Source organism: Canis lupus, chromosome 28, assembly GCF_011100685.1.
Source record: "Canis lupus familiaris isolate Mischka breed German Shepherd chromosome 28, alternate assembly UU_Cfam_GSD_1.0, whole genome shotgun sequence".
In the NCBI taxonomy this organism is placed as follows: Eukaryota; Metazoa; Chordata; class Mammalia; order Carnivora; family Canidae; genus Canis; species Canis lupus.
This window is the reverse complement of record NC_049249.1, coordinates 38,029,331-38,052,903: the sequence shown is the minus strand read 5'-3', so window position 1 is coordinate 38,052,903 and position 23,573 is coordinate 38,029,331. Positions and strand designations below refer to the sequence as shown.

At 52.9% G+C, this 23,573-nt stretch overlaps 1 long non-coding RNA gene across 2 annotated transcripts; it reads left to right on the top strand.

The window, feature by feature from the left end:
• Positions 1-865: 865 nt before the first annotated feature.
• LOC111093030 lies at positions 866-23,010 on the top strand. 2 transcript variants are annotated; one of them, XR_005380772.1, is made up of 4 exons: positions 866-1,021; positions 1,928-2,116; positions 21,272-22,395; positions 22,513-23,010. It is a non-coding gene; the product is annotated as an uncharacterized LOC111093030 (long non-coding RNA). The 2 variants fall into 2 exon arrangements; XR_005380771.1 differs by having other exon boundaries at positions 866-1,170.
• The last annotated feature ends 563 nt before the right edge of the window (positions 23,011-23,573 follow it).

Sequence of the window (23,573 nt, the reverse complement as noted above, 5' to 3'; positions counted from 1 at the left end):
CACCCTTCCTAAGTTCATGAGAGAGAGCTATCACGTTGTAGTATGAAGTGGATGTTTTCCTACTTATAGAACAATGTGAAATTCTAAAATCAAGAGTGAATAAAAAATAAATAAATAAATAAATAAATAAATAAATAAAATCAAGAGTGAAAGGGAATCAATTAAAAGTGAATAGATTCGAAATAACTCACCCACCTGTGCCTTTCCCCTATTCAGAGACAACGCCTGTAAATAATCTGATCCTTGTCTGGCTATCTTTTTATTTTATTTTATTTTAATTTTTTAAAAGATTTTATTAATTTATTCATGAGAGACCACACAGAGAGAGGCAGAGACACAGGCAGAGGGAGAAGCAGGCTCCATGCAGGGAGCCTGACGTGGGACTCCAACCCGGGACTCCGGGATCATGCCCTGGGCCGAAGGCAGGTGCTCAACTGCTGAGCCACCCAGGCGTCCCTCCAGCTACCTTTTTAATAGCGCAATGCAAAAATGTGGTTTTCTTTTTCTCTTCACAGGAAGTAAATTTTTCTGGTGGCCTTGCCTGCGCGTGGGGCCGTAAGTACGCCATCAGAGGACCGAGCGGGGGCCCGGTCCGTTTATCAGCGCTTCTCCCCGGTGGCGGCCGAGAAGGCCTTGGGTGCTCCAGCTTGGAAGCGAGCACACGGCCGCGGCGCGGACCCGGGATCTTCCACTGGAATCCTTCCCACGACCAGAGTGATAAGTATTATCTAAATCGCATGTGCTTAGCTCATCGGACACAGTACTTTCCTTCTTTTATGCCCAAGAAACTTAGTATTCAGCTCAAGCTGAAGTCCACTTATCAGCAGCGCTGCTCTGTCACCCAATGGAGTGGTTACATTTATTATGAAAACATTGTTCAACTTTATCACAAGGTAAAATTCATGTACATTCTGCCCAGAGGGTGCCGGCAGGAGAGCGTGCGGTTTCCCCTATCAGGGCTGTCTCGCTATGGAGGATCTTATTTTGATAACTGAGCGTTTTGAGCATCGTCTCTGGCCCCGTGAGTTGGAGTTTCTCAAACTCCTTCTTGGAATGAGGTGGGATACAAGCAAACAGACGCACGAGTGGCCTTACAAACACCTCCGCGGCAGTCGGACGAGGGACACCCCCACCCCGACCCTACGGCCTCCCATACACCTGGGTTCTTGGGTGAGACAACTGAAAGCGTAGCCTGTGCGCTTCAATCAGTAAATCTTACCGTGGTGGGTGGCGGTGTTCACATCCCATACGGCCCTTTCAAATCTGCACGCGTGACGGGGACAGACATGACCCCGAAGGCCACACTGCTCCCCTTTTCGCTTAAGAAGGACACGCAGTGCGAGGCCCACTTGCCTTCCCTGAATTTCCTGAGACCTGGATGCATGATGTTTGGGTCGCTCCACCTTCACAGGCTGCGCTCAGGACAAGTGGCACCTTTTCTGCTCTTCTCTGTCCCCTTTCTGATGATTCTCCTTCTCCTCTGGTTGGTTTCTGGGGCTCGCCATCTCTGTTCTCCATGCTCTTCCATACCCAGCCCGTGGCTGCTGGCGTGAGCTCTATCAGCCCCCTCTCTGGGGAGGAGGGCGGCCTGTCTTTTGGCTCAGGCTGTCTGTGAGGTGTTCATGTCCTCCTCAGCCTTTTTGGTGTAAATTAGAATCCTGGGCTTTCCAACCTGCAAGGCCCTTAGAGACCAGCCCGGAACTTCTGCTTTTTTTTTTTTTTTTTTTTAAGAAGAGAAAATTGTCAGCCTATTGATTCGTTCATAAACATTTACTGAGCATGCACCATGCGCTAAGGCTATTTCCAAAATCTATTTGGATAAACTAAATAAAACCATTCATGGGGTGGGAGCTGGGGGGTTATATCTATTTGCTGAGGTCAGTTCAGGAGCCTATTCATAAATATCTACCTTCCTTTATTTTCACAGACAATATCTGCGTCCGTAAAGATTCATCCAGGGCGCTGCCCAGCCCCTAAAATGATGCTCTCTCGTTCTTTCTGCTTGGGGATCTGCTCCTGACTGCCTTAATCTCCAAGGCCAGCTGCCTCGAGAAATAACATCACATTTCCCCACGGACCTCACTTCCCCTCCGTATAAGTCACACTGGGGCAAGAGGTGAGTCATTTAAATACATTTTCTCCTTCCTGGGTTTTTAAGTTTTCATGTTGCTTTTGCAAAATGCAACAAGGGCCGGGAGGTAGATATAAAGTGTGCAGGTTGCATCGAATCCAAATACGTCCAGAAGCTATGGTTCAAAGCAAAGACTATCTGGACTGGGAGAGAAAATAAAGGGAAACGTATGAGATAATGCTCGAGACAGATCGTCAATAGCATGGGGAAAGGCCACTTCACTTGCTCAGCTGGGCTGTTTTGAGCAGAATTTTGATTAAAGAAGACATTCCGGGCAGGGCTGGCGTGGACAGGCCGTCTGAGCAACAATTGCTCAAAATGAATAAATGTGAACCACAGTGCGTGAGAGCGGGAATGAAGTGGGCCTGTCAGAGGAAGGGCAAGCTGTGTTTTCTCCCTGTTAGTGCCGATTGCGGGTTTTTGTGGACCAACATACAAACCACACGTTATCAATAGAGCTCATAAATCTGAGGGAAAAACAGAGAGCTTCTGACCAATTACACGGCATGGGAAAGAGAAAGGGCCAGGAACCAGGCTGCCTCCCTTCCCCAGGGCAGGCTGATGGCCGAGGCCCTCACCGGGCCGGCTATCTCTGAGCACCGGACCCCAGGCGTGGCTGCCTGCGAGGAAGCCGGTCCCCCTCAGGCCCCTGCTACGGCCCCTACACCCCAGACCCCAGGCAACCGAAGAATTTCAATGGAGAAATGCTTGTCAATATTTGAGTTACCATCATATGGAAAATTCTAGACGTTTTGGGTCCCTGTTCAGGTCCTGATGAGGATCTCAGCTGTCCTTTGCCCCCCCGCCCGACTCCGGGGAGCGGATGCGGCAGCAGCGCAGGGTCGGGAGCAGGCACCCCGAGGTAGGCTTACCCATGGGTAGGGCTGCGTCACCCCCGCTAGCCTCTCCCATCGACCCCGGAGCCCCTCTGACGGCCCCTGCCCCCAGGTGTTGCCCTTGCTCCCCGCATCTTACCCAGGAAAGGGGATTTTTCAAGGATCATCCAGAGACTGAGAAATGCCCAGGCTCGAGGGGCACCTGTGCGACGGCCCGTTCAGCCTCGGCCACGGCTTCGGGCCGATTGGTGGCTTTCACGTGGGAGCAGCACGGGTGAGAGAGGCCGCGCGTGGCGGGGAAGGGGTGGGCGGCTCCTGATCCGGGGTGGGGCAGGGGCAGCTCAGGTGGCGGCGGCCGGCCTTCCTGGGTGACGGCCCATCCCGGGGGGCAGCTCGGCAGCATGGCTGGGCCGTGGTCGCGGGTGGGAGCCGGGCGGCGCAGGGAAAGCCTTGCCTGTTCTAGGCCCTTGAGCTGGGCCAGGTCCCGTCTCCGCCCAGGCCGGTCCCGGACCTTCTTTCCTCGCTCCGATTCCTGGGACACTTACCTGCTGTCCGTTCCTCTCCTTCTGGCCTTGCCGGGTGGCAGTTAGGGAATGCGGGGCTGATTCACGCTCCAGGGGCATCCAGGGGTCTCTGAGCTGGCCGCTCCGGGACGCCCTGGTCTGTACCCACCTGGGGTCTGAGAGATGCCTGGATGCGGCTCTGAGCACCTTGGAAACGGCGCCGCTAGGGCCGGCCGGGCTCTGAAGACGTTGGCATTTAGGAGGGAGAGGAAGGGAGGTTTCCCTTCATTTCCGCCTACAATGCTCTTGCTCCTGTGTCCACTCCTTGGTCCTCTCCCTTGGACCAAGAACCCAGCTTCACCTTTCAGGGCCGGCATCGACCTTGCTGCTGCAAGCTTTCCCTTGGGGTGACCAAAGGGTTGTGGTGTGTGGCTAAAAACGAGTCCGAGGACTGTGGGAGAGATGCAGTCTCCTGGCTTTGGGCGCCCACACCATGCAAGCATGAGCCCCTGTTGACTGCAGTGGTCCCCTGGGTCCCTTTTATGGGTTCTTTCCACCCCCCACACCCCACCCCCAGCATCCCTCTCCTGGGAACACGTACCTCTGCTAATGAACTGTGACACAGGCTGGCCGGAAACCCTGGGGCACCACTGGAGATATTCCCCCAAAGTGCAGTCTGGGATCCTCTGCACTGCCGTGCCCAGGCAACAGACTGACCCCAAAGGGGTTTCGGGGAAGGAAGGCAAGAGGCAGCCAGTTCTGGGGCTGGGAAGGGAAATTAGGACAATTTATTATTTCCCTGTTGCACTGAGTAAATAGACTTTAAGATAAATTATTGGTGCCCGAAGCCTGCTTGATGCAAAACCCTTAAGTAAAAGCAGACTTTAATGAACATATGCTGGCCTGCCCCCGTTCTCACTTCAAGTCTGCTATTAACTTTCTATGCACTCGGGAACCTTTGGCTCATGGCCTAAATAATAGAAGAATAATTAGAATAATTACTGGAGAAGGCCAGGTCAAATATCCAAGGATCTTCCCTTAACTATTTGGTTATCTTTCCTTTTTTTTTTTAAGTAGATTTTTTTTTTTAGATTAACCAAACACTGCTACTTTGTATCTAGAATATTTATTTTATATAAAAAGAAACCATGGCCTTGTATGGTGAGAGCCACTCACAAAAAAAAAAAAAAAAAAAAAAAAGAATGTTCCAGTATGGATGAGTTTTTAATCCCAGTTTTTGGCTTATTTTTCTAAGTCAGGCTTCCACAGGGTAACTGGAAGGTACAGCTCGCCGAATACAACGCTCCTGAGTAGCTCACAAGGGCGTGGGGACTTCGGTCAGTGTTTTTGTCCTTCCCTTAGCTGTTTTCACAGGGGGAAGGCAAGAATAACTCCGACTCAGATGGAAGGCCCCTCGCTGAGCTGGATGTCCTCGCAGTGAGGCCCCCAGGTTGCGGCGGGCGGGGGAGGGAGGATCACGCCATCGCAGCCGCGCTGGGCCCCATGCACCTGGCTTCAGCCTCGGGCGGTGGGGTCTCGCTCGCTTGCTCACTCCCCTGCACACGTACAGCTTCACGGCCCGGCATAGCCACAGCCCCTAATGTCCGCGGTCAGCTTCTCTCCCATCTCACGGTGGCCGCACAGCCAGCAGCCAGGTCCTGGTGGGAGTCAGGGCTCCAATCCCAGGTCCCTGGGGCCTTGTTGGGTCTCGTGCCCTGTGCACAGACGGCAGTCACTGCTTGGCGACTCTTTCCTCATCTGTAAAATGGGGACAGTAAGGTAATAACACCACCTGCCTCATGCAGAGCTTCGGGGTTACAGCTGATGTGCTTATAGGAGAGCCTGATGAGGTAGGAAGGGTAGGTTCAGGGGAGCCGATTGCTTTGAAACCATCTTTGGGTATGAGAATCACTAAACAAACAAACAAACAAACAAACAAACAAACAAACAAATAAAAACCAAGTTGGAAAAAGCCTTTGTGCCGCAGCTGAATGAGACCCATCATCATCTCATGCCTTCTCCATGTTAATGACATGTGCCCAGGCTCTGTTCCTGCCCTAGTTTTTTTTTTTTTTTAGATTTTATTTATTTATTCATGAGAGACTTATACAGAGAGGCAGAGACACAGGCAGAGGGAGAAGCAGGCTCCATGCAGGGAGTCCGATGCAGGACTCGATCCCAGAACCCCGGATCACACCCTGAGCCGAATCCTGCCTCTGTTTAAGGTCTGGGTATGACTCTGTGGGCAGTAGATGTGCAGGGTGTGGGGAGAAGAAGTTGCTGGGATGCCTGGGGGCTCAGTGGTTGAGCATGTCCCTTCAGCCCAGGGCGTGATCCTGGAGACCTGGGATCGAGTCCCGCATTGGCCTCTCTGCCTGGAGCCTGCTTCTCCCTCTGCCTGTGCCTCTGCCTCTCTCTCTCTCTCTCTGTGTGTCTCTCATGAATAAATAAATAAAATCTTTAAAAAAAATAAAAAGAAGTTGCCAATGCTTCTGCTTCTTCAGAGACTTATTTATTTGAAAAAGAGGGAGAGAGAGAGCAGACGCGCAGGGGCAGGGGCAGAGGGAGAGAGGGAATCTCAAGCAGACCCCCGGCTGAGTGCAGAGCTGAGCTGATGCAGAGCTCGATCCCAGGACCCTGAGATCATGACCTGAGCTGCAACCGAGAGTCAGATGCTTAACTGACTGAGCCACCCGGGTGTCTCACTTCTTTAAAACATAAAATAGGGCAGCCCGGGTGGCTCAGCAGTTTGGCGCTGCCTTCAGCCCAGGGCGTGATCCTGGAGACCCAGGATGGAGTCCCACATTGGGCTCCCCGCAGGGAGCCTGCTTCTCCCTCTGCCTGTGTCTCTGCCTCTCTCTCATGAATAAATAAATTAAATCTTAAAAAAAATAAAAAAAAAAACATAAAATAAGGTAGACCAATTGAAAACAGCTATTTGAAGAGCGAGGCTGAGTGACATCCAGTACCTTGTACCCTGGGAAGATGCGTCCGACTGTGCCCGCCCTCCGGGAGCTGGGCCCTGGGTGGCAGGCGGAAACTGGGTGAGGATCGTGCCAGGCACACCCGCGTGGCAGGTGTTCAGGGCGGAGGGTTGCAGGGCCGAGTGGGAATGGAGGGTTACAGGATAGAGCGTGCTTTCTGCGCTTCCCTGCCTGCCACTGCGTTCGCCAGGTTCCTGTCCATGCAGCCTTCGGTGGAGGGTCACCCTGCGGCTGTGAGGGCTCCCAGGGGTCCTGTCGATGCCCAGGATTTGGGAGGACAGCCGTCCTGGCGGGTAGAGGTGGCCCAGGATGGCGATTCCAGCACTGATGCCGAAGTGCCGTGGAGCCGGGTGATGGCGAACCCAGCCCGGGTCAGGGCAGCCAGGCAGCGGCCGGGGTGCACATGCACCACGAAATATTCCTTCTCCTCACCTTCGATAATGAACACTATGCATCGATAACGTGATGCTTCAAACCTGAAGCTGCTATAAACTTGACGGACTCCTCCTATGTCTCAGTTGAGTTTCTTTTCACCCTAAAAGCACCAAGGCCTCTGCTGCGGAACGTGTCCCAGGAAGACGAGGGCCCGCTGGGCTGAGCTGGGGCCGGGTGGGGGGCACCTGGGCGGCTCACGGTGCTGGTTTCTGGGATCGTGTGGCTCCGCTGGTGCGCGCGGGAGCTGCCCACCTGCCTCCCCGCCTCTGCAGGCGCCCGCACCCTCTCGTGTCCCTAAGACACGGGTTCGTTTCCAAGGTTAATAAAATTAGGGGGGTTTGAGCCTGAAATCTTCACGTGCAGCTCTCTTCTCCCCGCGTACAAGCGGCAGCCCCAAATTCCTTTTCAAGACCTGCTTACTCATGCAGATGGCACTCGAACTCCAGAATCGTGGCATGTAAGCCGCCCCACACCTCCCGCATTCGAGAGATTCCTAAATGAGAACTTATTATCAACCTGTCATTCTTCCGTAATTATCCACAGCCAGGACGCTTTTCGGTTGTTTCCATATCATTTGGAGTGACACCGAGTAGATATTACCCTTGTCTGTGTATCGCGCGCAGCAAGCTTTGCAGGGAGCCCTCATCCATTTGCATTTCGAAAGAGGCAGAGGCCTGACAGAGATTTTTTTGAGCTATTATGAAGCACTTATTAGTAGAAACTGAACCATCCCCGCACACTCCCCCCCACATCATCTCCTTCCTCATAATGATTATTTCTACAAATTCTCTGCACCTTCCAAAAATTCTAGGGCGCACTGTCTGCAAAGATCACCTGCCAGGGAAAGCATCATTCATTTGGGTTAATGCAGCTCCAAGTCGGCACGGTTCCCCTCTTCGTGTTTTCCGGAGACGGCGGAGGGATGACCTAGGGGGAAAGTCAGTCCCACGTTGCTCAGATGTACACCCTCGTGCGCGCGTGTGCGAGCATGTGGTACACACATAAAACGGGAGATGCCTAGTGTGTCTGTGCATGCACAGGTGTGTGTACCTGTACAGGGGCGCGTTTTAGATGCTGAACCGGGGGTGGGGGTTGGCGGGCGCTGCTGCTCATTATGTGTTTAAATTTGCCTTCCAAAGAAATTTTTTTTTTTTTTTTTTTTTTTACTAAAAAAAGCAGAGAAAATGTAGTTTGGAATGTCTTCAGCTTCTCTGTATTGAAACCCTTGCTTTATCAGTAGTCATTTTCACACTGTTTTAAAAATACCTGAGTGTCAACCCTTCGCTCTCCCAACAGGGGCACGCCGTGCACCCCCGTGTGTGCTGTCTCTCGTCTGTCTTTAGGTTCTGCTTGTTTAGCTTTTCTGCCTCTACCGGTTTCTCCCGACTTCCTGCTCCCCGTGTGGGGACATGGTGGCCTCTGAGCTCACCTGGGCGGGACGCTGCCACCTGCTGCCACGGCCTCGCCCCTGGGGGTCAGCCCTTCTCTTTGGAGTGGCCCAGCCTGGCCTGGCTCCAGCCCCACTGAGGCTCAGGGAGGGTGGGGAGGCGTCCCGATTTCCCCTTTGAGATGGGCCTGTCCCCGGTCTGCACCCTGCAGCGCTCTCCCTGCACCCTGGAGCAGGCCCAGGCTGCGGGGCCTCTGCGATCGCCCCCCAGGGCCCTCTGCTCACATGTGTCCCACTGCACTGTGTGTCGGCACAGCCACCTCTTGGGGAGGTCCCTGGGCCTCTTTCCTGTCTGTCCACTTGCCAGAGGGACAGCACTGCAGGCGGAGGCTGTTCTGGAAAGCGTAGTCCCCGGGAGGTCACCTTCCTCCGGCCCCAGCGGGGCAGGTGTGGCTTGCCAGTGGGGCACACGCGCACACTCCCCGCTGGATAAAAGGAGCTGGAGCGGGCCTCGTTCGGATGTGCAGAGCGAAGCCCTGGGGAATGTCTCCTGGAACGTGGAATTAAATTTGAGTATCATCATTATTATCAATTATTATTTATTGCGTGCCCACCGGCGGCCCTAGCATGCTGCAGGTTTAATGTTTCAATAAGACCTTATTTGTACAGTTTCCCACCAGGGTCCTGGATTTCAGTCCTGGCCCAAATCACCTTCCATGTGATGCTTTAATGATTTTTAAGATTCTCGGATTAAACCTTTCTTGTCTCTCGTTTTATACATCTCCTGCCAGCGCCAAGATGATCTTTTTAGCTTTTTCTGTAATGTGGAAATTTTTCTGGTCTTTCTTTGTTCTTCTTTAGGGAGTGTGGCGTGAGGGAGGGAGGAGGAAGGACGGAAGAAGGAAGGAAGGCTGGAGGCAGGAAGGAAGGAGGAAGTCCTTCCTTCCTTCTTCTTTTTCTTTCTTTCTTTCTTTCTTTCTTTCTTTCTTTCTTCTTTTTCTTTTTTTTCTTTCTTATCCCCCCCACTCTTCTGTTTTTCCTTTTGTCCTTTCCACTCCCGGGGCTGGCGGGTACGAATGGGAGTCGTGCTCACACTCCAGGTGAACCTTCTGGCCGAGAACGTGCATGCATTCCTCTTCTCTGGCTGCCTGCCTGTGACACGCGTGCTGGGCGGCGTGAGTTCCTGCACAGAATCCCATGGCATTTCCCCCATGTACCCCACGGAGGAGCGTTCGGCTGTGGCCCGGAGCCCGAGTTGGGGACACACCTCGGAGGCGGCGGGGAGAGCGAGAGCTTGCAGGAAGCCAGCCCCGGGGCCTTGCCGCCTGCCCGGAGAAGCTCTGAGTTGTCCTGTGCCTCTGGCTTGCCTCTCTGGGGCCTGGGGCCTGCTTTGTGATACCGCGTACAAAATTCCAAATTCAATTTAAGCAAATCAGGCCTAACGTGAATCAATAACCATTTCTGCGTTCATTATGGAGTTCGCAGGCACAGCTTTACGAACCCTTATTGTTTAAGGGGAGCCTAAGCGCCTCCCTCCGAGCATCCGGAAATGAGGATGTGTTCCACGGCAGGACCCCAAATGCACATATTTATTAGAGTTTAGCAGCAGATTAATGCGAGAATACATTTTTAGACACAGTTTCTTTATCACTTAAAAAAAAATTAAAAAAAAAAAAGTAGCCTGCCATGGGAAAGGAAGTGTGAAGCTACAGCAGCACCTTCCGTATCTGTCTTTGGAAACTTCGTCTAAATCAACCAAAGACAAGCTGACTGCAAATTACGCTCGGCAGCAATGGGGTGAGGTCGGAGGAGCCCCGTTCCGGGGGCCGTTTATCAAACACCGCAAACTGACATCCGCTTCTTCAGATCTGAGAGATCACAGGACGTGAGCAAGAAGAACGGTGGTGGCATCAAACAAGCACCCCCCCACCCCCGCCCGCATCACTTTTTTTGGAATGAAATGCGGAAGAGGGGCCCCGTCTCCGCACTCGCCCTATCATCCCCCTAAACTACAGCTGCCCTTGGGAGCGGTACACTCAGGCTTCAGAGAAAAAGAATTAGTGTTTCATTTTCCAAGACTGTCACACCCCACCTTAATGAGCACTTAAAAGAGATGAATGTGCTGGGAATGAAAAGATTTATTTGAGATATTTAAATAATCTCTCTCAGCTATAACTAAGCTGACACACTGGGCTCTCACAACGACATTTCCCCCCTTATTTTTGATAATACCCGCTAGAAGTTTGTTGCTTTGCCCTGCTTTTGTGGCGAGCACGCTCGGCGTTGGCGCGTGGAGGGGAAGAGGCGGAAAAATCGCGCAGATCCAGACACCTCACCCCTCCGCGCCAAACGCGCCGACCAAGACCTTTAATTACATTTCCGGATGCGAGCAGCTACATAAATATCTCGTTAATTTTTTTTTTTTAAATGAGTAGTACAACAGATCCCCGACACTTTACAGCACACTAAAAATCCTTGTGAGGGTGACAGCGCCGTCCGTTACAATCAGCCATGAAGTACATTACAAAGGTAATGTGGTTTTAAGAAGGAACTACTGCAGAATGTATATTTTCATTATCAAAAACGTTAAGCCATTTATCCTGAGGAGTCAGAATAATCATTAATGGCTGGGAATTTATGGTGCCAGATCTTAAACTAATGTGAATGATTCCAGGTGTTACTAATGGCTTCAGTGAAATGTGCCAGGATCTAAGACTTCTACTAAATCTGAGGTAATAGTCAGATGCTTAATCTCGACAGATGAGCAGCAATTTAACTGACACATTGATTGGATTCTGGAGGCTTAAATGACACCCATTGTGAAGGTGCACGGTCAAACGGCAGTCCGGAGGGCGACTTGGAAGTCACTCTCCTCGGCGGCGGCGCCCCCCGCGCCCCAGGCCTGCGGACGCCACCCGGGACCTACTCATGTGAGATTTGCAGGGTGCGCTTTACTTTTTTGTGACACCAGTGATAACCACGTCCGAGCGTCCTGGGCCAGCTCTTAACCCTTCTCTCCCCCGCGGTCTGCAAAGCGCCCTGGGCTGCTGGCCTGACGACGAGGTGGGAGCTAGGCCCAGCGGAGCCCACCCCGCGCCTCTGGGTGCAGCCTGCCGAGCGGGCTTTGTCCGTCGCCCGGGCCATCCCCTGCTGGATGCTGCTGCCGGGGGGCAGGGGGGTTTGGGAGGGGTGGCTCGCTGAGTGGAACTCAGGGGCCCACCGTCTGATTCCGGGTCCCCTTCATAGTCATCACCCATGGCCTGGGACCCTGGTGCTGCCTGCACCCGCCGCCCTCCGAGCCCCTGTGTGTCCCTCGCGCTCATTAACAGTGACCGTTGGCGCTGCGGGACCCGCTGCCCTGAATACGGAGCATGCGTGCTGGGCCTTCCTGACTGCTGTCAACATCCTTTGAAAGCACATAAAAATAAATTATCCATAGGTTTACCTGTCGGGAAGATAGATTCGGTGCATCCGACTGTTGCAGGCATTTCAAGTGACAGGGGTGCCTATCATGTTCCCGTAATAGGGTCAAACAGCTGGACGGGGATTTAACACTCAGCAAGGCCAGAAGGGCCCAGCACTTGTAGGGGAGGATGAATGGAGTGATAGGAGGCAGCGGGACCTGTTTATTACAGCGTTTTTCTGCTTCGCTGCAGACCTGTAATGATTGCCGCGGAGCCCGATTGACGGCTGCCCTCTCCCTTCCAGCGCTTTGAGGAGACTGGGTGACGGCAGCCAAGTCTGCCTGCTGACCTATCGCTCTGGCCCATCAAGAGTTCAATTTACTTCTCCTGACAAGCATCCAGGAGTCGGAGTGCGTTGCATTTGATTGGTCCATGTAGGTTAAATAAAAATTGGTTTAATGAATATTTCAAAATGTCTTGTCAGGATCAGGTACTTTAATTAAGGGACACGCATCCTGCATGGCGTGTGGGCCCCCTTCCCCACAATACCCTTCAGGGGGGTCTATGGGGCCTTCAGCTTCAGAGGAGAAGGGGAAGCTACATGGGCGAGTCGATGCTGGTTTGGGGCAGGAAAAGCTCCTACGGTGTCTGTAAAGAGGAGGAGGGCACATGCGGGCCGGGAGGCACAGCCCGGCGTAGACAATGAAGCGCCGGGTGAGCAAAGGCCCAGCCCGGGGTGCGTGGGGCTGACGTGGGGGTGGGGGGGTGGCCTCCTTCTCACGCGTGCTCTGGCCAAGTCACATTTCGGGGCGTCCCACCTTGCTCCCAGGGGAATCCCGAGTCGCGGCATGCCCCATTGGCCCTCCACAAACCCCCAACACGGCAGGAGTCTGGCTCCACCTGGATTCCTCCTGTCTGCTCCTTCCCTCCCCGAAGTAGAGGCTTGCAGGATGGTGCATATTTATTCCTGGACCTTCATGTTATCAGCTGTGGCTCTGTTCCATTCGGTTCCGTGACAGCGTAGTAGCAACAGAGGATCCGCCCCAGAGCCAAGCTGTGAGCTTGCAGAAGGAGGCCCGGCCCCCCAGTGACAAGAAGCCCACCAGTAGGCATTGCTGGTGACGGAGGGAAGGGAGGGAGGCAGGCCGGCAGGTTCCTGCTCAGAGCGCTGACATCTCCACGGCGGGGCCTGGCCTCAGTTTCCTTACCTGGCGAATGGCTCCCCAGGAACCACGAGCTAAGCCGGGACAGGTGTCACTGAATCAGAAGCGGAACAGAATAAGACCTCCAAGCACCTGGCCCCCCTAAATCCCAAGGGGAGGTGATCAAGGGTCCCACCTCAAAGTCACCCATGCTGTAGATTGGACTGTTCTCCTTTTCTCTGCTTTGGAAGGCGGTGAGGTGCACCTCGAAGCTCTGGGTAGCGAGTCTGGTGCATCTGAAGCTAAGGACAAGACTGGCACCAAGCCCTCAGGGCATAGGCAGGAAGGGGGACTCGACACTGGCAGGGGAGTGATGCTGCCTGGGCGGCAAAGAGCGCCCCTTGTATTTTCAAGTATTGGAGCAGTAAACCCCTGCTCGTGCGTCATGCAAGTGCTTCTTTCTACCTCTGCCGCCCTCTGCTTTTGCTACCCAAGTCCGATTCCCATGGAATGTTTGTTGCCACCACATGAGAAACACCCTAATGCTTTTCCACTGGGGGGAAGAGCCCAGTGGCTGCTGGGAGACCCTCTTCTCACCTTGAGGCGCACCACGGGGATCACGTCCCTTCCCGTGTTCCCTCCCAGGCCCTGCAGAGCATCGGGGCTTTGGAGGTACCAGATGTGGGATGTGCCCCAGATGGCAGATCCCTTGTACCTGTGGAAGTAGGATGGCCCCACGTTGGTGGCCTTTGTCAGCTTTCAAAGGTGACGGATCCTTTGAACCAGTGGTTCAGATTTTGTTTGGATGTACAAGTCATATTCTCCAGCCACTATTATATTGTAGGGAGGGGGCAGGGGAGGCAAGCGTCTGTAGTCTGTAGGGTGTTGGATAAGTGTGACGTGGTGAATGCACAGAACGGTGGCCCGAGCTGGGGACGGGAGAAAAGGACAGACTCCCAAGGGGCAAGACGATCAAAATATTTAAAATGTACCGCACTTGACACAATAAATACGAAACGGACCGCAGTCTACGAGGCAACACCATTTATATAAGTTACAAGTATACTCATGAGCAAAACAACGCCCCAGGGTAGGTACCCACATCAGGGGCATAGAGAAAGTACACTGGATGTGCCCTCTGGGTCGGGGCAGGGCAGGAAAAGGAGGGAGGAATGTTCCATTAAGATGAAATGAGGGGACAGCTGTGTGGTTCAGCGCTTGAGCATCTGCCTTCAGCTCAGGGTGTGATCCCAGGGTCTCGGGATCGAGTTCCATGTCCAGCTCCCTGCATGGAGCCTGCTTCTCCCTCTGCCTGTGTCTCTGCCTCTCTCTCTCTCTCTGTCTCTCATAAATAAATAAATAAAATCTTAAAAAAAAAAAACAACGAAATAAAATGAAATAAGGACAAGGTCTTGCATGAGCGACGGTGGTGCTGCGCCACGCGCTGAGACGTGCTGAGCTCCGTTCCACCATCTCGGGAACAAAACAGAGACAGGTGCGTGGATGCACGAGTGGAGGTTCCCACCCGTGATGTGATCGGCATCGGCAGCACGCAGCGCAGAGATTAGTCAGGCCAGGGCTCTGTGGGCCTTGCTGTGGCCGAGGCGTCCCGGCACGCTTTTCAGCACCTGGTGGGCGTCCCGTCACTGTTTTCAAATGAACCGTGGTCTAATTACCCGTGTACAATTTCTGCCTCGCTTTTTATTATCATAAAAAATTAAATATATCTGGTAAAAAAAAAAATCCACCCAACTTTCGAATGTTGTGCAAGGATGTACGGTGGGCAGGAGACACCCGCCCTCACCGCACCCCACTCCCAGGCCCCCGAGATAACGCCGCGCATTTCTGTGCGTGCACGCCGTGCAGGATGACATCATCCTAATCATAGCTCCATATTGATTGTAATGATGATGATAATCCTTTACGTGTGGGCATGCAGTGTGTAATTGATGGAGAATGCTCCCCTGACGCCGCTGTGGGGAGGACAGAGGCTGCTCTTCAGTTTTATAACCAAGGACGCTGAGACTCAGAGAGAGACGGGGCTTCCCGCGTCCCTGAGCGTGAGGCACAGTCCCCAGCACGATTCCGGCCTAGAGCAGGGCCCGGGATGGCACCCTTTGCAGGTCCTCCCAGGTGTGAGTGCACTCAGGCCATCAGGATGCACTCACTCCATGGTGCCGGCTTCCGTCCTCTCTCCCTGACCCTCCCTCCGCACCCCCTGGGCCTCAGTTTACCCATCTTTAACATAAATTGACCAGAAAAGGCACCGCCTATGTCTGCCATCCTGCGGTTGGGGTGCTGGGTGCTGGGTGTCATGCCAGCATTGCGAGGGCTCCGGGTTTCACTGCGAATGCCGAGCTCAGTTTTCCGGAGGCCTGGCTGGGTATTCCAGGTGCAGTTTGCTTGAAAAGGGAAGACAGGAAATGAACTTCAAACGCCTGGTGTTTCAAGGTGACAGCTCCAGGTGAGAGTCTGGGGTCTTCGAGGCCAGTTGCCTCCAAGTCCCTCATTGTCCAACAGCACGAGCCAAACTACTGCGTTCGGGTTCTCACACACCCATGTATGCAAGGTACATATAACAAATTTAACAATTTTTTTTTTTGTAAATTACATAAAATTTGTTAAAAGGGAAGATGTCATGAAGCATTCTTTCTACCCAAACAAAAACAGAGGGGCATGAGGAAACTTCTGGAAGTGATGCATAGGTCTGTTCCTTGATCGTAGCAATGGTTTAAGGGTGTGTGCGTATACATTCAAACGCATCAAATTGCATACATTAAATTCGTGCAGTTTCTTGTATATCAGTTAGACTTCAACAAAGATGTAAAAAAAAAAAAAAAAAAACACCTCCTTTGGGTCTAAGGGACACAGGCACCAAATGATAACACTTCCAATAGCCAAAGCAATCAATAAATGAAGTGTTTGGAAATTGTAACCAAAGTATAACATAAATGTCCACGACTCCATAGTAATTCAAATAACTGATGGAATAAATAAATGGCAGCACAGACACATCTCCAGCATTAATTCCAAATAATTTATGTAGCTACTCCGTCCTCAAGGAGATGGAACATGTGCTCCTAAACCTCGGGGTGCCCATAGCATCCCCCAAAGAGGACGGCGGGCCAGAGGAGAAGGCTGGCAGCCAGCTGTCCCCACAGACGGACCTCAGTCCATGATCAAGTCAACATCGACAGTGACAGGTCACATGGACAGAATGGGCCTTCGATCTGCGGTGACAAAAACCTTCTCTTCGTGATCTTCCACCTAAAAATGCACAACCCCAAGGACCACGAGGGAAACATCCAATCTCAGCGGAGGAACGGCTTAAACATACCTGACTAGGACCCCTCATGAGTCTCCAGAAAACAGGGAAAGTCTGAGAAACCATCCTGGCCAGGAGTTGGCCCTCAGGAGAGGAGACCGCGTGGGCCCCTGGATGGAGTGCTGGGACAGGAGAGAAATCTAAGGAGATTCGAATACGATATGGACTTCATTTAATGGTAACATAGCTACGTTGGCTCTTGAATTGTAACAAATGCACCAGCCAGTATAGGATGTTGGTAAAAGGGAAACTGGGTGGGTGGGGGGGGTGCGTGTGTACCCTCTGAACGATTTGCACAATTTTTCCATGGATCTACAGCTACTTCACAATTAGTTTGTTTTTAAAAATGAATGACATTTAGAGCTGTGCACATAGAGGCTCTGATGGTTTCTTTCCCGCCCCCCGCCCCCGGCCATCACCATGACTTATGGATTGTCTCTTGTCTCGCGTGCCCTGCACCCCATGCAGCAATTTGGAGGCCACTTCTCCATGCAGTTGGGAAAACGAGTTGCTCTGACGGCACGTGCGAGGGTGGGAGGGGGCCTAAAGATCTTGGTGGCGGGTTCCTTACCCGGCCCAGTGGGTCTTCCCTTGGTTTTCTCCGGTTCTACTCAGAACCTCGCTGGCCGAGCCCTGTCTCCCGGCCAAAGCAGCTTAGTTCAGAGATGAAAACTGAAAGGTGCCCTTCGTTGTAAAGGAGAAGATTACTTCCTTTTGTTGTTGTCGTTGTGGTTTATTAAAGACAAGGAATCCGGTATCACCAGTATGTGTTCATTTCTAGGACCACCCTCATGAAACACCACCATAGACATTTACCGTCTCCCGGTGCTGGGGGCCAGAGGTCTGAAATCGGGCTGTCGGGGGGCAGGGGGGTTCATCTTCCAAAAACCTTTCCTCTATCTGGTGTCATCTGATGGTCCTCGGCTTGTAGACGCACCTCCGTCTCTGTCAGCACACGGCCCTGTGTCCGTGTCTTCACGTGGCATCTCCTCTGGCATCTCTCTTCCTCTTCCTAGGACTGGCCATCGAGGGCTGAGGCCCACCCTGATCACCTCCTCTCAACCGTACGGCATGTCTTCCCAGATAAAGTCACCCTCACAGGTACTGGAGTTTGGACCCCAACCTACCATTTTGGGAGGCACATGCCATCGGTGACATGGGGTGTGTGCACCAACTCACGATCGCAGTTACCCTGTGAGGTCAGACACGGCCCCTTCCACTGCTGGTGCACGCCAGCCCGCCCACTCTTTCCTCCTCATGAGGGTGCAAACTCACGTTTCATACATTTAGACAGCTGTCCGCCCGCATTGCCTCGCAGGACGCGGTGCAGGGAACCAGTTCTGCGTGGACAGCAGGGGTCCGGCCTTCTTCTCCTCCAGCCCCAAGCCAGGATCTGCTGGCTCTGCTTGGCATTCAAGGCCTTCTCCTCCGTGTGGTGCTGGGGCTCTGACCAGCCACTCCCCACCTACTGTCTCAACGAATATCTGTGATCACAACACCAGAGGAGAGCAAAAAAAAAAAAAGAAAGAAAGAAAAAAAAAGAAAAATAGAAGGAAAAAAAAGACCCATTCTCTATCAAACTGAAATATGTAATAATAATTAATGCTTCCACTTAAATTACAGTCTTTGTTTTCAATCAGAAGAGACCTACACCTAAACTGGTGCATTTTAACACCGGATAGTATAATTCGTCCCTGCAGCCTCCATAATTACACTCTGAGTGGCCAAGCAGTATCCTACCACTTTCGTGTACTACACTTTGCTGAATATCAGCATTTTCTCATGATTTTACTATCATAGACACTGCTGCGAGGGATGACCACGGACAGAGGTGTTCTTAAAAATAATTACTTCTTAGGGCGTTTGGGTGGCTCAGTCGATTGAGTAGCCGAGTCTTGGTTTCAGCTGGAGTCGTGATCTCGAGGTCCCGGGATCGAGTCCCGTGTCCGGCTCCTTGCTCAGTGCTGAGTCTGCTTCTCCCTCTCCCCCCGCTTGCTCTCTCTCTCTTTCTCTCTTTCTCATATAAATAAGTAAATCTTAAAAATATATGTATATTTCTTTAGGATAAATGTACAGGTTTGGAATTCTTCCTGCATCAAAAGATACCACAATTTTGTGACTATGGATCTTATCACAGAATGTTCCAGAGAAGCGTGTGCCTGACTCACAGTGCTGTAGACCTGGGGAAGTGAGTTGATCCTGCCTCCTGCTCAGCAGCATCAGAGCCCACAGTTTCTTGCTGCCAATTGCATAAAAATGATCTAAAACGACACTGCTCAGCTTTCACCCTATTCCTTCCTTCCTTCCTTCCTTCCTTCCTTCCTTCCTTCCTTCCTTCCTTCCTTCCTTCCTTCCTTCTTCTTCTTCTTTCTTTCTTTCTTTCTTTCTTTCTTTCTTTCTTTCTTTCTTTCTTTCTTTCTTTCTTTCTTTCTCTTTCTCTTTTTTTTTTTTTTTTTTTTTATTTATGATAGTCACAGAGAGAGAGAAAGAGGCAGAGACAGAGGCAGAGGGAGAAGCAGGCTCCCTGCCTGATGTGGGACTCGATCCTGGGTCTCTAAGGTCACGCCCTGGGCTAAACCGCTGAGCCACCCTGGCTGTCCCCTCACCCTATTTCTTGATGTGATACCCTCACGTGGGACCATAAACTCAAAGGGGGGGGGTCCGCTTTGGCCGCCAGAAGTGTTCGTGAGCGAGCGAGTGGCAGACGAGAGGGAGTAAATGAGCGGAGGTCTAGTCCTGCTCGCAGCAGGTGTAGCGGGCACCCTGCACGAAACAGGCCAAGGGCCCCGTGGGGCGGCCGACGCAGAAACAGAGCATCTGTGCTGTTCTCGCCGGGTCGCCGGGCCCTGGGGGGGCAGGTGCCCTCACTCCACTGGGGTCAGCTCTCTTTTTGCCATTTCACGGGTGAGAAGAGGGAGCCCCGGTCACGGAGCCGGCCTGGGACGGGGCATCCCTGGGGGCTCCTGGGGCCCAGGGCCTGGCCAATAACCCAGGAGCAGCGGGGACCCCCGCGGAGGGGACCCGGTACCTGTTGGAGGCCGTCTGTGACCAGGCGCTGATGCGCTGCGCGGGCTTCTCTGTGCCGGGTGCCCGGTGACCCCCGGGGACCTTGTGACGGCCCGGGTGACAGGGAGGAAGGGGCGGGAGCAGGGGTGTTTTTCTCATTAGTCGGTTGCCTACACCGCAAACGTGGCTAATTGCTGATTTTAATGGGGTTGATTTGGCAGCAATGATTTTGCAATTTTCTCTTTTCTCCGGGCTGTCACCTGGGCCCGCACACCTGGGAGGGACGGCGGGTGGCAGGTCCCCCAGGGTCCTCTGGGGTCCCCCGGCCCTGACTCTTCAGATCCCCAGGGACTGAGCAGCCCCGAGAGCGACGCGGGGAGCCGCTCTCCTCCTGTGACACCGGGTCCCCCGTCTCTGGTGACACGGCCGGCGTGAGTCCTCCGGTTCCAGGCCCAGCATCTTAGCATGAGGCATTAATCAACGTCCCTGACATCCTCGTGGGAACAGACTGGAAGCAGGGAGCGACTGCAGGGCATCGGGCTGCGGGGAGACGCTGGACACCTCATCACTGGACATACTAAATATTTTCATATTTATTTTAATGTTACAGAAAGGGTTACTCAATGAGATCTGAGGATGTGGGTCGGGGGTCTGGCCCCGGGGTCCAGGAGTCGGGGGACGTTGTTCTGGAACAGCACCTGAGGTGGGAGGGAGGAGCGTCTTCACTGCAGCGAACAGGGTGACTTTGGCTACGTGTCCGTGGAGGCAGGAGTGTGGCCAAGGGGCACGGCCGCCTCCACGGATCCGCTCGGGCTCAGCACAGATCGCCTTGGCTTCCCGTCGGCCACTCTTCCTCTTCAGGCTCCATCCGGTGCCGCTGGGGGTCCGAGGAGGCCTGGACCCGGGGGGCTTACCTGGGCCCCCCTGTGTCCTCAGAATCCCAAGGCTCCAGGGCCTCTGCTGCAGATGCTGGCGTGGGCCTCTCGGGCCCCCACCTGTGAGGCGGCACCCTGAGGTCCTTCCCAGGCTAGGGAGGACTCCGTGGGCCTTGGGTAGGTCCTCCTGGGCTTTCCTCACCTTGAAAAGAAATGCAGGCTGGACGGTGCCGCGCTGCTCATCAGGGAGGATGTTGGCCTGTTGGAGCAGGTGCCAAGTGGACTGTTAGGGACAACTAACTGGGTGCTTCCCTCCCACCCGAGGAAAGTTTTATGTCATCCGATGGCACAAAAGGAAGAGTCTGAGAGTGGAATCACCCTGGTTAACTGTCCAGAATGTTCTAGGATGGGGCAAGTGGTGCTGGTGTGAACTGCACTGGGGCAGGTGGACCATCACTGCCCATGAGGGTGTGCTGACCACCCTATAGCCCTGGTCCCCTTCTCCAGCCCTCAGAGCAGTGCCTACTGGGTGTCCCCTGAGTAGGCCAGACAGGGCGTCTCTTTGACTGGACTGTGTCACTCCAGTGGGATCACGTCCCTCCGGCAGGGCTGTGCATCTACAGCGGGATCATGTCTGTCCAATGGGGCCATGTCCCAGCAGCCCCTGAGGAAGGGGGCAGGGCAGAGGCCTTCCTTCCTGCTTGGGCCATAGCCCGTTGACCTCCAGCAGACAAGTTATGTGGCACTGCACTGCTTTGCCCGTCACCCTGGCATGGCCCGAGCTCTTCTGCCTGCAGAACCACCTGCTGGGACACTTCTACTAGGTCCAGTCGGGCTTGCTCCCTCTGGGCCTCTGCGGGGTGTCTGCAGGCTGACTTTCACCCATCCTGTGCCTGCCTCTCCCGTGGCTTTCAAAAGGGCACACGTTGACCTCCGTTCTGCAAGTGCGCTCTCCTGGCTCGTACGGGGCCCTGCTTCTGTCATCGATCATAACAGCCGGTGCTGTCAGATGAGCCAGAGCTGCTCTGACGAAATCAGGAATAAAGTGGTAAGAACAGAAGCGAACCACCAGAGACCCTCTCTGTAATACGGCTGCACTGGCGAGAGTATTATGTGCCTTAGAGGCTCAGTTTTTTGTTTCCACTGGGCTTCCCATTAATGGGCCAACCACATTCTAATGCCTTTGCATCTTGTCCCCTGGGCTCCGGAGTGGAAGATGACACAGTTGTCCTCTGTCCTCCAGAATGCACGGGAGACTCAGCAGACAGCAGCCAGAGGCCTGGGATGCAGAACGAGAGCTGCATCTCCTGCTCCATCCTGTGCGGCAGGAGCCCTCAGGTCCGGGCGACCCCGACGGGCCTTGTGCGAGCCTCCTGGAGCCCCCTCCCCGTCCCCCGGAAGCCTGTTGTCTCCTTACAAAGCCTGTAAACCACTGGTAATTGAATCCAATTAGAAGGAGACTGTCTAACTTTAAACAAATGGCAAACCAATGGAGCGTCCTCTGGTGAGCTACAAACTTTATGCCTTGGCACTTCTGAGCGTTGTCGGGCCGAGCACATGCCCAACTTAGAGCCAAATACACTAATGCCGAGAATTAGTTTAAAAGCACATGAGAGACTGGGAAAAAGAGACCGGTTTTTAGATCTCAATAATTTAAAGGCCCAGTTTGCTCTATTGGAATATAGACTGACTGGATCACCTTCGCTCTTCATAATTAAAATCTTCCGGGAGTTCTAATTTATGGGATATTAATTCCTCTTTGCCAAACCTGATATTGTTTGTCCTTCCTTTGCCCCAGTTTTTGTTTTGTTTTGTTTTGTTTTTTTGTTTTGTTTTTTAAATCTCTCCATGGAGATGGTAAATATTTTTAATAAAAAGTTGATAATCCACTTTCCCCATACTTTAAAAGGAACCCAAGTTAAACCTTATGATCATATTACTTGATGTGTTCCATTTGGGGATTTTTACTTTCTTGCAGCCTGAACCACAGAAGTGAGGACAATTTCTGAAATATAAGAAAAGAGCATCACACACCCGTTTGAGCAAACACTGTGTGGCGGGCGGAGGCTGATAGATGACCCTACTGTCCACGGAGCTAATCAGATGCATCCTTGGACCAGGGGCCAGTGTTCTGGGCATGGGGAGATAGAACCACTGCCCGGGCTTCTGTATGAGCCCCGCTGTCCTGAAAACAGCAGTTTCTGTGTAAACCGTGTGTATTTTATGTCCTTCAAGGAGTAAATGATTGCATCAGTGTGGTACATCCATACAAGGGAACTATTACTCAGAAATTAAAAAGGAACAAAAATAGCTGCTTGGATGAGTCTTCAATGAATTATGCTGAGCGCATAAAAGCCAATCGTAAAGGTTAGATATTCTATGATTCTATTTATACAACATTTATTTTATTTTATTTTATTTTTTGGTTACTGTTCAATTGATTTAGAGGCATGTTGCTATTTATGGTATGTGTTATGTCAACAGCTCTCATGTGCTGTTCTTGAAATGACGAACAAATTCGCTGCTGCTTGTTTCCCGGCTCCACACACCACTTTCCAGTGACTTGCAGAGAGTTGGTTCTGCTCTCAGCACACGCGGTTCAGAGTCGGTGAGCAGTCAAGGCCGGCGCCCCACGTACTCCCGGGGGCCTTGGAGTGGGTGGGGGGCCTGAGCTCGGCAGATGGAGCCTGCAGCACCCATCTGAGGAGCAAGGAGAGTTCTGGAAAGTCTGGCAGAGGATCGGCGGGCCATCTTCCTCGGTCCTGGACAGAGCCTCGGGCCCCACCTCCAGTACCTACCGGGGCTGACTTCCCTCCACAGACGAGCCAAGTATTAAAGGAGATGGAGCCAGACCAAGTTGCTAGAGCAGCAGAGCAGGCCATCTCGGAGCTACTAGGGGGACCCCTCAACCCCTCTTGGAACATCTCTGCTTAGGGCCAATTTTTGTCCTTTTTTAGAAATGAAAGTAAAAATAAACTGAACTCAGGCATTGAATGAAGCTCCTGTGAGATTCTCTATGTGAATGTCCATTTTTCTTTTAGTTTTTAGTTTTAAAATATTTTATTTATTTATTCATGAGAGAGAGAGAGAGAGAGAGACAGAGGCAGAGACACAGGCAGAGGGAGAAGCAGGCTCCATGCAGGGAGCCCGATGGAGACTCGATCCCCAGATCCCGGGATCACACCCTGGGCCAAAGGCAGACGCTCAACCGCTGAGCCACCCAGGGATCCCTGTGAATGTCCTTTAAACGTTTCCACAAACCTGAGTATTTTGTATTCCCGGAGGCCAGGGCACAGCCCGGTCAGGCCGGGTGAGGTTGTCCAGGCCGAGGGCTGAGGGAGAGGTTGTGAGCTCTCAAAGCTCCCATCCTTTGGGAGTGGCATGGAGAGGGAGCCTCAGTCTCTGCTCAGATGACAGCACCTTATTCTAAGATCGGGCACCCCCGGAGTGCGGAGAGAAGGTGCCCCAGGCAGGCGTGCATGCCCACCTGGGTTTGGGAGGAGGTGGGGAGGCCATGCTGCTGGGGCGTCATGGGGAGCCACGGG